The sequence below is a fragment of the Schistocerca nitens genome, chromosome 10, assembly GCF_023898315.1.
Source record: "Schistocerca nitens isolate TAMUIC-IGC-003100 chromosome 10, iqSchNite1.1, whole genome shotgun sequence".
NCBI classification, from domain to species: domain Eukaryota; kingdom Metazoa; phylum Arthropoda; class Insecta; order Orthoptera; family Acrididae; genus Schistocerca; species Schistocerca nitens.
The window spans coordinates 27,150,238-27,162,560 of record NC_064623.1 but is presented as its reverse complement, the minus strand read 5'-3'; the positions used below and the strand labels follow the sequence as shown (position 1 = coordinate 27,162,560).

At 44.9% G+C, this 12,323-nt stretch overlaps 1 protein-coding gene across 5 annotated transcripts in view; it reads right to left on the bottom strand.

Moving 5' to 3' along the window:
• The window catches only part of LOC126210295 (kinesin light chain), a 424,978-nt gene that overhangs the window by 271,340 nt on the left and 141,315 nt on the right, over positions 1-12,323 (bottom strand). The gene's annotated exons all lie outside the window — the stretch shown is intronic.

Genomic DNA, 12,323 nt, shown 5'->3' with positions numbered 1-12,323 from the left:
ATTCTGGACATTTTGCTAACACCGTGTCGCAACAGCAAACCAGCAAATTTATCCGACTGCTTTGTATTCTAGAATCATCACAATTCGTGTCACCAAGACAGCGACTGGCATCGATATTCATTTCCATAAAACTATTTCGTCGTTGTGCGCCACCTTCCTAACTTGTTTGTATGCTATATAATTCGGGAACCCAGTTTTTTGATACTGGATCACCTTCAGGTCATCACTTCGATACTTCGTTTCCCACAGAACGCTTAGCTAAATGGTCTTAATCTTTGGGAAAAAAAAAATGCATACTGTCCCGGACACACCGAACTGAACAGAGAGTACTGTATAATAGGTGTATAACAAAGCATACGACTACAGAGGGAGACAGGTTGAACTAAACGTGTTAGGCTGTCAAGAGAGCAATGCGTAAAATCTCCAGAATATTGTCAAATAATCTTTCACAACACCGAAAGAAATTCTGGGGTACCATGTAAAGTCTATTAGTGGCACCAAAATTAGTGTCCAATGAGTCAAAAGCAGAAATTGAGGATGCCAAAGCAAAAGCAATTCTTTACACAGTTTTCAGATGTTCCTTTACAAAGGAAATCCTAGGAGAATTGTCCCAATTTAAGCCTCGCACCATTGAAAAGACAAGTGAAATGTTAGTGTCAGTGGTGTAGGGAAATGCTGAAATCGTTAAACTTCAACAAAGCTCCAGGGCTCGATAGAATCCCTACCAAATTCTATATAGAATTTGTGGCTGAGTTACACCCTTTTCAAACTAAAATCTATTATAAATCCCTCGAACAAAAAACCGTGCCCAGTAGTTGGAAGAAAGCACAAGTCACACCTGTTTACAATAGCGGTAGCAGAACTGATCCACAAAATTACCGTTTAGTATCCTTGACATAGATTTATTGTAGAATCTTAGATGATATTCTGTGCTCAAACATAATGAGGTATCTCGAACAGAAATGCTAATCAGCACGGATTTCGAAAATATCGATCATGTGAAACCCAACTCCCACTTTTCTCACGCGACATACCGAAAACATCGGATCAAGGCAGTCGGGTGTATGCAGTATTTCTTGATTTACAAAAAGCGTTTGAATGAGTACCACGTCCACTCTTATTCTCGAAAGTACGATCGTATGGAGTGTCTAGCGAAATTAGTGACTGAATTGAGGATTTCTTGGTAGGAAGGATACAGCATACTATCATTGATGGAGAGTCACTTTGGAGGGTAACTTCGGGTGTGGCCCCAGGAAGTGTTCATGTTGTATATTAATGACTTTGGGGACAATATTATTAGCAACCTAAGACTTTTTGCAGTCATTTATAATGAAGTACTGTCTGAAAGAAGTTGCATGAATATTCAGGCGGATCTTGATAAGATTTCACAGTGGTGCAAACATTCACAACTTGCTTTAAATCTTCACAAATGTAAAACTGTACATTTCACAAAACGTAAAAACGCAGTATTCTATCAGTGAATCGCAAATGGAATTGACCAATCCATACAAATAACTGGATGATACACTGTGTAGGGACATGAAACGAAATGATCACTTGGCCCTTCGGTTTATTGATAGAATACTGGAGAAATGCGAAGAGTAGTACGAATCCTACTGACAATCTGGATATGGGCACTGGATGGTCGAACCGATTATGGTATCGTAAAATGTTCATGAGGCTGCATCTAAAAGATAAATAAATATATCCCAGTCCTCAGTTGGAAATTTTTCTTGTTCTGTCATACAAACTACTCTTAGCAATGATAGAAAATGTTTTTCTTTGATCTCTACGGCGGGAAAAAAATGGAAAACGTGTTGCTATAACATGGCAGAGCCAACTACTTTACTGATGAGACGCTTGTAGTGCAAATGATCGTTAAGAACTAACAGGAGAACTTAGTAGAGTATATCTGAAAGAAGGCTTAAAAATTGGCTACAATAAAACTGAAACAATTTATTGTAAACATTTTGAAAAGTTGATTCATTAGCGTCATCGTTTCTTTACGGAACTAATACATCTGAAATATTTATAGTTATTTCTGTAGCAGAAAAGTAGAGTAGAGGCAGTAGAGATGGGCGGAGTAAAGAGGGAGGCAGCATATCCAGGAGAGAGAGATGACAAGAAGAAATGGTGATAAAGGATTGGGAACAATTAGTCGTCCACAAAATTGAGGAAAGAGCTCCTCAGTGGTGTGGCCATGGACAGTAAACGGAGCAAGGATGACGGCAAGAAACAACCCTGGATTTGTCGCTCCGATGGGCGAGAATAACAGAGAAGTGGCCGCTGGTTATCACGTGCTGATGTTCACTGTAAATACTGCACTTAAATTATGCTATTTCACTTCGAATACGAGCCGGAAATCGCATTAAAAGTGTGCCACTTCTCCTCGAATGCATGCTGATATTAAAATAAAATTGACGGAAACTACTTCTGTAGCACTCTCTCCAGAACAAGAAACCAGTGTCGAGTGCTGAAATGAAATGTCAGCCGCGCTATTATCAACTCAGGGAAGGGACGCAGCTGCCTGTTTCCGAAGGTGCGTGATCTGACGTCACGTCATCCTTTACCGCACTACCAGCGCTACGCTGCTTACAGAAACAGATCAGTATCTCTCACTAAGACTGCATTTTAACCACTGTGCTAGCGTACGAGGGAGTTTTGAGGGGCAGTTGACGCAACAGTACCGTGGCCCAGTGGTCAAATCATCGTCTCGGGTTCGATTCCCACTGCTACAATCATTTTTTTCATTTATTTTATTCCTCGCAATATTAAAATACCACTGATCGAGAGAGGGAATAATTGGAATGATGAGGTATAAAGACCGGAATGAGAGAGACAACAATGATTGTGTATGCTGGCGAATGGGACAGAAAGGGCAAGTAAAGAAGAGTTAATTTTCGCTACTGCCCTCCTTCCCTCGTACCCCACTGCGGCAATCGATGCCACGAATCAGTCTAACGTCACAGAATCAACATTTCCGTTAATCAAACGCACCAATGCGGTACAGACTTGAAGTGTCGTGTTTACCTGTGGCCGACTTCAGTTTGCCTTCTCTCCATCTGTATGGAACGTTGTCTTACAAGGGAACCTCCCCATTGCATCCCCCTCAGATTTAGTTATAAGTTAGCACAGTGGATAGGCCTTGAAAAACTGAACACAGATCAATCGAGAAGGCAGGAAGAAGTTGCGTGGAACTATGAAAAAAAAAATAAGCAAAATATACAAATTGAGTAGTCCATGCGCAAGATAGGCAACATCAAGGATAGTCTGAGCTCTGGAGCGCCGTGGTTTCGTGGTAAGCGTGAACGAGAGGTCCTGGGTTCAAGTCTTCCCTCGAGTGAAAAGTTTAATTTTTTATTTTCAGACAATTATCAAAGTTCAGGCACTCACACACAATCAACTTCGCTCTCCAAAATTCCAGGACATGTTCAGATTTGCTTGGACATATGCAGGATTTGACGGTCTACACACGGAAAAGTTTGAAAACGTTAAAAACATATGTTTTGAAAGAGCACAGGGAAAACTGTGCGACTGTGAAACTGTTGCATTCATTTGTTGCAGTTTATGTGACAAACTCGTATGTTTTCATCACTTTTTTGGGAGTGATTATCACATCCACAAGAAAACCTAAATCGGGCAAGGTAGAAGAATATTTTTACCCATTCGCCAAGTGTACAAGTTAGGTGGGTCGACAACATATTCCTGTCATGTGACGCACATGCCGTCACCATTGTCGTATAGAATGTATCAGACGTGTTTTCCTGTGGAGGAATCGGTTGACCTAAGCCCTTGCGATCAAATGTCTTCGGTTCCCATTGGAGAAGCACGTCCTTTCGTCTACTAATCGCACTAAACTTATTACAGTGAACAGAGACGTCAATGAACGAAAGGACAGACCATAACTTTGCGAAAATAAAGACAGTAAAATTTTCACTCGAGGGAAGATCTGAACCAAGGACCTCTCGTTCCGCAGTTGCTCACGCTAACATCTTTTAATCTCATTTCGTTCGCTTTTGTTCGTTGCATCTGCTCGGGGCGGACGTCGTAAGACATCCGTTTAAGTTCGTTGTTGATCGATTAACTCAGTTTTTTGTTACAGAGGGCTGCTAAAGCCTCTGACCGAACACGCTGAGCTACCGGCCCGGCTACCTCGGAACTACGGCGCTCCTGAGCTCACACCATCCTTGATGTTGCCTATCTTGCGCATGGACTATTCAGTGTATATTTTGCTTATTATTTTGATAGTTCCACACAACTTCTTCCTGTTTACTCGATTGATTTGTGTTCAGTTTTGCACTGTGCCCACTTATAACTAAATCTGAGGGGGGGGGGGGTGCGATGGGGAGGTTTCATGCCTCCGGAAGTCGCCTTCCGCTTTCTCGGATACTGCGGCTGCAGTACCGTCCAAGACGTGCCAGGTCGACTCGTTTCTTGGCTCTGCTTTGAGATCCAGAGTACCCCATACCTGACGATCATTACCCGCTGCATCTTCATCCCACAATGTATGTGTCGGAGTTCCCACACTGTCGCTAGCGCAATTTTGTCTGTTCGGTCTCAGTTTCAAAAGTCTCCTTCGTACTTCCGTTTGACTGTCTTTCCTTAATGCATAAAGGTTTGCTCTTTTCCCGATTTCCATGTCCAGTATTCCTACAATCAGCAAGAATGCTTCATGTGGGGTTGCACGGGAGGCGCTTGTCAGTCACAGAAACAACACTGGCTGCTGAAGCGGTCTTCACCAGCTCTGCGTCCATACGGTCGCACCAAGTCACACAACCGAAGCTAATACACGCGGATATTCAAAATGATGTAGACAGTTTCAAGTGACAGTAAAAGGCATTTGTATTGAGGCAAGGTGTTATTTGATTATACAGGGTGTTTGAGAAGTGATGGTCAATAATTCACGCATTGAAAGTACAGGACAAAAGTAGCTACAAAACTCCAATAAACGTGGGTATACAAATCTACCGTTGTCGAGATAAAGCACATTTTCTGTCGCGGTACATCGATGTCTAAGAACACATGGCACCTGTAAATGATAAGGTAGGTGAAACTTCCAGGCAGATTGAAAGTGTGTCCCGAGTCCGAGTCTCGGTCCGGCTCACAGTTTTAAACTGCCTGGAAGTTTCATATCAGCACACACTCCGCTACAGAGTGAAAATCTCATTCTGGAAACATTCCCCAGGCTGTGGCTAAGCGATGTCTCCGCAATATCCTTTCTTTCAGGAGTGCTAGTTCTGCAAGGTTCGCAGCAGAGCTTCTGTGAAGTTTGGAAAGTAGGAGACGAGGTACTGGCAAAAGTAAAGCTGTGAGGACGGGGCGTGAATCGTGCTTGGGTAGCTCAGTTGGTAGAGCACTTGCCCGTGAAAGGCAAAGTTCCCGAGTTCGAGTCTCTGTCCGGCAGAGAGTTTTAATCTGCCAGGAAGTTTCATATCAGCGCACACTCCACTGCAGAGTGAAAATCTCATTCTGTTAAGGTAGGTGTTCGAAATGTTGCCCATGCGTCTGAATGCAACATTGAACTCGTTGCTAAAATGAGCTGCTAATCCTCTCAGGCAGTTCTGGGAAATTCTGTACATGCTGGAAGGCCGCTTCAATCCGCAAGCGTAATTCCTCAAGAGAGTTGACCTCGGCAGCCTAGACCAGGCTTTTGGCACGACGCCGCACTCATAAATCTGTGGGACTTAAATCCGGAGAACTTGGGCGTCATGGCACCCGCCCTCCTCTACCTACCCAATGTTGACCTTAAGTCCGAGTTAGAAGCCGGCGCACTCTAATATGAAAATGTGCTGGAGCACAGTCATGCATGAACCACATGTTCCGGCGTGTGTGTTCAGTGGGACTCCACCATGTACATCTGGAAGAATAGTACACCGAAACCGGATATACTGCGAGAACGTAGATCCAGATCCATAACGCCCGACGTTGAGGAAAGAGTGTTGCGCATTGTAGACGGAGCACTTCAATAAGGAGGACAGCTACCCAGGAGAATGTCCTGAGTCATAGCAGTGTGTGGCGGGCTTTACGTTGGCAAGAACTCTATCCATATTACTCCAGCGAATGCAAGCCTACAAGAATGCAGACTTCCCTCCAAGAGAGAATTTCTGCTAATGGGTGAAACAACAGTGTACCCTGAGTCCCCTGTTTTTAAGCAGTATTCAGTTCACGGATGAGGCTGGATTTACCCATGACACCTACATCTACACTCCATAAGCCACCTGACGGTGTGTGGCGGAGTGTACTTTGAGTACCTCTATCGGTTTTGCCTTCTATTCCAGTCTCGTATTGTTCGTGGAAAGAAGGATTGCCGGTATCCCTCTGTGTGGGCTCTAATCTCTCTGATTTTATCCTCATGGTCTCTTCGCGAGATATACGTAGGAGGGAGCAATATACTGCTTGACTCCTCGGTAATGGCATGTTCTCGAAACTTCAACAAAAGCCCGTACCGAGCTACTGGGCGTCTCTCCTGCAGAGTCTTCCACTGGAGTTTATCTATCGTCTCCGTAACGCTTTCGCGATTACTAAATGATCCTGTAATGAAGCGCGCTGCTCTCCGTTGGATCTTGTCTTTCTCTTCTATCAACCTCATCTGGTACGGATCCCACACTGCTGAGCAGTATTCAACCAGTGGGCGAACAAGCGTACTGTAACCTACTTCCTTTGTTTTCGGACTGCATTTCCTTAGGATTCTTCCAATGAATCTCACTCTGGCAACTGCTTTACCGACGATCAACTTTATATGATCATTCCATTTTAAATCACTCCTAATGCGTACTCCCAGATAATTTATGGAATTAACTGCTTCCAGTTGCTGACCTGCTATTTTGTACCTAAATGATAAGGGGTCTATCTTTCTATGTATTCGCAGCACATTACACTTGTCTACATTGAGATTCAATTGCCATTCCCTGCACCATACGTCAATTCGCTGCAGATCCTCCTGCATTTCAGTACAATTTTCCATTGTTACAACCTCTCGATATACCACAGCATCATCCGCAAATGGCTGGGTGTTGTGTGATGTCCTTAGGTTAGTTAGGTTTAAGTAGTTCTAAGTTCTAGGGGACTGATAACCACAGCAGTTGAGTCCCATAGTGCTCAGGGCCATTTGAACCATCATCCGCAAAAGCCTCAGTGAACTTCCGATGTCATCCACAAGGTCATTTATGTATATTGTGAATAGCAACGGTCCTATGATACTCCCCTGCGGCACACCTGAAATCACTCTTACTTCGGAAGACTTCTCTCCATTGAGAATGACATGCTGCGTTCTGTTATCTAGGAACTCTTCAATCCAATCACACAATTAGTCTGATAGTCCATATGCTTTTACTTTGTTCATTAAACGACTGTGGGGAACTGTATCGAACGCCTTGCGGAAGTCAAGAAACACGGCATCTTACCTGTGAACCCGTGTCTATGGCCCTCTGAGTCTCGTAGACGAATAGCTGGGTTTCACACGATCGTCTTTTTCGAAACCCATGCTGATTCCTACAGAGTAGATTTTTAGTCTCCAGAAAAGTCATTATACTCGAACATAATATGTGTTCCAAAATTCTACAACTGATCAACGTTAGAGATATAGGTCTATAGTTCTGCACATCTGTTCGACGTCCCTTCTTGAAAACGGGGATGACCTGTGCCCTTTTCCAATCCTTTGGAACGCTACGCTCTTCTAGAGACCTGCGGTACACCGCTGCAAGAAGGGGGGCAAGTTCCTTCGCGTACTCTGTGTAAAATCGAACTGGTATCCCAACAGGTCCAGCGGCCTTTCCTGTTTTGAGCGATTTTAATTGCTTCTGTATCCCTCTGTCGTCTATTTCGATATCTACCATTTTGTCATCTGTGCGACAATCTAGAGAAGGAACTACAATGCAGTCTTGCTCTGTGAAACAGCTTTGGAAAAATACATTTAGTATTTCGGCCTTTAGTCTGTCATCCTCTGTTTCAGTACCATTTTGGTCACAGAGTGTATGGACATTTTGTTTTGATCCACCTACCGCTTTGACATAAGACCAACATTTCTTAGGAATTTCTACCAAGTCAGTACATCGAACTTTAATTTCGAATTCATTGAACGCCTCTCGCATGGCCCTCTTCACAGTACATTTCGCTTCGCGTAATTTTTGTTTGTCTGCAAGGCTTTGGCTATGTTTATGTTTGCTGTGAAGTTCGCTTTGCTTCCGCTTTGTAACTCCGCTTTGTAACTCGGTTGTTGTACCACGGTGGCTCTTTTCCATCTCTTACGATCTTGCTTGGCACATACTCATCTAACACATATTGTACGATGGTTTTGAACTTTGTCCACTGATCCTCAACACTATCTGTACTTGAGACAAAACTTTTGTTGAGCCGTCAGGTACTCTGAAATCTGCTTTTTGTCACAGTATTTTTAACTACCATAAATGTCACATTTGCGCCGATGGTAATCCTAATACAACACACGTTTCACGAAGTCAGCAGCGTTATTCAAAAAATCGTGCAGCGTCAATGGCACTGCCATTGGCGGAGTGCGTGTCAGCGTACTCTTCATTGCCGTCACCTCTGTCCACGGTGCCCTCACGTTCGTAACTGATCGTGAGTCCGGTATGGCACAGCGCACGGAGGGGGAAGGTGAAGTAGTTGCGCATGCGTAAACAAACATAGTCGATCCCAAACCTCAAGATAACAACGTAAGTAGCGCGATCGGTTGATTGGCGGACCCATGTTTATTGGAGCTTTTTAGCTACTTTTGGTCTGTGCTTCCCATGCGTGAATTATTGACCATCACTTCTGAAACACCCTGCATGTATAGACACAGCAATACAAGAGGGTATTTTTGGTTAGAGTGATCACCAGTTGGATTGGGTTGGGTTGTTTTGGAGGAAGAGACCAAACTGCGAGGTCATCGGTCTCATCCGATTAGGAAAGGAAGTCGGCCGTGCCTTTTTAACGGAACCATCCCGGCATTTGCCTGGAGCGATTTAGGGAAATCACGGAAAACCTAATCAGAATGGCCGGACGCGGTATTGAACCGTCGTCCCCCCGAATGCGAGTCCAGTTTGCTAACCACTGCGCCACCTCGCTCGGTGAGCAACATGGCTTCGAGAGCAGCAGACAAGGCATTTTGCGTGACTGAGTTCTGCAAGACTGAGTTCACAAGTGCAGTGCTTTGGAAATTCGAACTACATTTACCAAACCTGCACCTACCAGACAATTCATTCATGAGTGGGTACAGAAGTTTACGGAAACAGGAGGTGTCTGTCAGTGTGGACACTGCAGCGCAGCTGTGACTGGTATCGTTGTGGATACTTGGGGGGCGAGAGTGGGCCGAATTGGACAGCAGGTTTTACGTGTGCCGTGTGACTACAGGTCCACACATTGAACATTTGTGATCTTCTTGAGTTGCTGTTTCTGGGCGGAAAATCATGCAGTACCTTACCTCAATACAAACATTTTTACCATCATTTGAAAGTGGCTTTCCTCCGTCGCATGGAATCCCTGATGCGCTGATGCAGCCCTGGAGAATGGCCTATTGTATCACAGCCGTACACAATACGAGCACGAAGAGTCTCTACATTTAGTACCGGGGTTGCGTAGACAAGAGCTTTCAAATGCCCCCATACATGAAAGTCAAGAGGGTTGAGGTCAGGAGAGCGTGGAGGCCATGGAATTGGTCCGCCTCTACCAATCCATCGGCCACCGAATCTGTTGTTGAGAAGCGTTCGAACACTTCGACTGCAATGTGCAGGAGCTCCATCGTCCATGAACCACATGCTGTGTCGTACTTGTGAAGGCACATGTTCTAGCAGCACAGGTAGAGTATCCCGTATGAAATCATGATAACGTTCTCCATTGAGCGTAGGTGGACGAAACTAAAATGAGCTCTAACATAGAAATTAAGCGTTTCCGGACACATGTCCACATAACATCTTTTCTTTATTTGTGTGTGAGGAATGTTTCCTGAAAGTTTGGCCGTACATTTTTGTAACACCCTGTATAGTAAAAGGCACCCCGCCATTGACCATCTGTGCGAATGCGCACGGGTTGCCCGAACTCTTACGGGAATCGTCACCTTCGTGTGCGCGAGTAATGAGTGGATGAGCAAATATCTATAAGGTACATTACGTATGTAGATCGTGGACAGTTGGGAATATGGGTCTCACGGGAAGCGTGCAAGGGTTAAGTCCCGGCAGTCGCGGCTCGGTGGGTCAGATGGATAGAGCGTCTGCCATGTAAGCAGGAGATCCCGGGTTCCAGTCCCGATCGGGGCACACGTTTTCTGCTGTCCCCATCAAGGTACATCAACACCTGTCGGCAGCTGAGGGTTTCAATTAATTATCAGTAATATGAAAATGTTATCATTACGCTTGTGTTACTACTTTCAAGCGACTTTGTGTTATATGCTCCAATGCTGCATCCCATAACTTCAAAGCAAACACCGATCACTGCGGAAAGACTTTTGAGAGTGTCTTCGTCATCTCTTGTCCTGCGCCCCTTATAAATGCTTCTCTCGACAGCAACAGTCTCCCAGGCCGTTGCGCAGTGTGACTGGACACACGAAGCCCGAAAGCTGACCACAGAAAGGCGGCCACTGCTGCTTAACAAAAGTGCCGGAAATAACCACAAAAAACAAAAATTTTGTAAAAACCTGGAGACATCACGCTAATACAGTGTACCACTCAATTAGGCTTGAATGAGAATCCATAAGTTTGTCCACGTACGCCACAGCCAGCTGAAGCCGCCCACGGATGATTAGATCCGGCAGAGCTACAAAATAAAAGTGGCTACCTTTCCATCCTCTATTCAAAACCCAGATATTTTCTGCAGCATTAAGATCGGGTGATTTAGCGGGCGATTCGATCTGCGATAGTGTGCTCGGGTGTTCGTCAAACTAGGGACGTAAGCGTGCAGCTCTATGAACAACACGGCTGTTCCCGTCTCGGAAGACTATAGAGTGTCCACAGGATTCTCATCACGAGGATGTAGAAGAGAAGACAAATTTGGACAGATAGAATTCGGCAACCTTGCGTCCTGCAACGTCGCCTTAGGGCCGGGTAGCTCGGGGCTGGTGGCAGAAGAGAGCACAGCATTGCTGAATGTGCTGCGGAGAAATTGATCAACTGAAAAGCTCCGTAAGCTACGTTGGGAAGTGACACTGAAGATGGAGAATAGTGTAAAAGTAAAGTACAGTGAAATGGACCAGACACTTCAACAAATAAAATAAATAATTATAATAATGATACATTTCGACATTCGCGAACAGGAACTGTACGGCTAAAATTTTTAGAATCTAAATTCATCATCTTTTGTCTACGTGCGTGGTTAATGACACTCAAAAGGTCCATTATCAGAGCAATAAATTGGCAGGAAATCGGTAACAAATGCAACAATAAAGAAAAGAAACCGATTATGAAAATGGCAAGTGCTTCATAACTACTTCTCTATAACTTTAGTGAAACACGAAGGAATACGCTGCCACAACAGAATTAATCTACCACTTTTGCCTTCCTTTGCGACGTATAAGTTTGATTTGGTTGTAATGGTGGCCACCTGTGACGTCACGCCCGTGTTCGGCGACATATGGGGAAAAAACGCCACGGCTCGAAGTTCATGTGACGTGTAAGGTGGGTTCATGATGTCAGACTGGCACCACATTTCACCACAATCCCACCCAAAGCCGCCGTTGACGTATCACACGATGAGAAGATCGTAACGGTCCCTCTTACCCACATTTCGACCCCCGTTTTGACGTCTCCGCAACGTAGGGCAGGTCCGCGACACCAAACGCCGAAACTACGCGGTCTTCTTATGGCTGGCCGAGACAAATACCGCCGCTCAGAATCTAAACGAAAAGGCGTGAGGGTGTGGCACAAATGTCCTCATTGAAAATCAACCCTTTCCCTGGAGCGTTGATTCCCACACATTCCGCGGCCGAAAACGGCACTTTGCATTACGATGAGCAACACAAAGATATTCCCGACAACTCTTAACACTGCTGACACCGTCGGACGTTACAACCCTTCTCTAAGAACATTGTGGGGTTGCATTCCCACTCAAATCGATCGCACCACTTTGGAGTGCAGCGCGGCCGCCATTTTTGCTCTCGGTTACAGGTCGTAACGATTAGGAACTGTTCAAAACCATTCAACGAAAGTTGAACGTGATCCGAAGCAGCAAAGGGTACTTTCGATTTTTCAACCCTCCTGTGGGATGCTGACGTGGGCATTACCTGTGAGACCACCCAGCTGGGCGACACCCTCGATGCCACCCACGTACTTTTGTTGAGCACGTTACAAATTTCGTCACCAAACCAGTCTGGCGCCTAATCCCGCGCCAGAGGG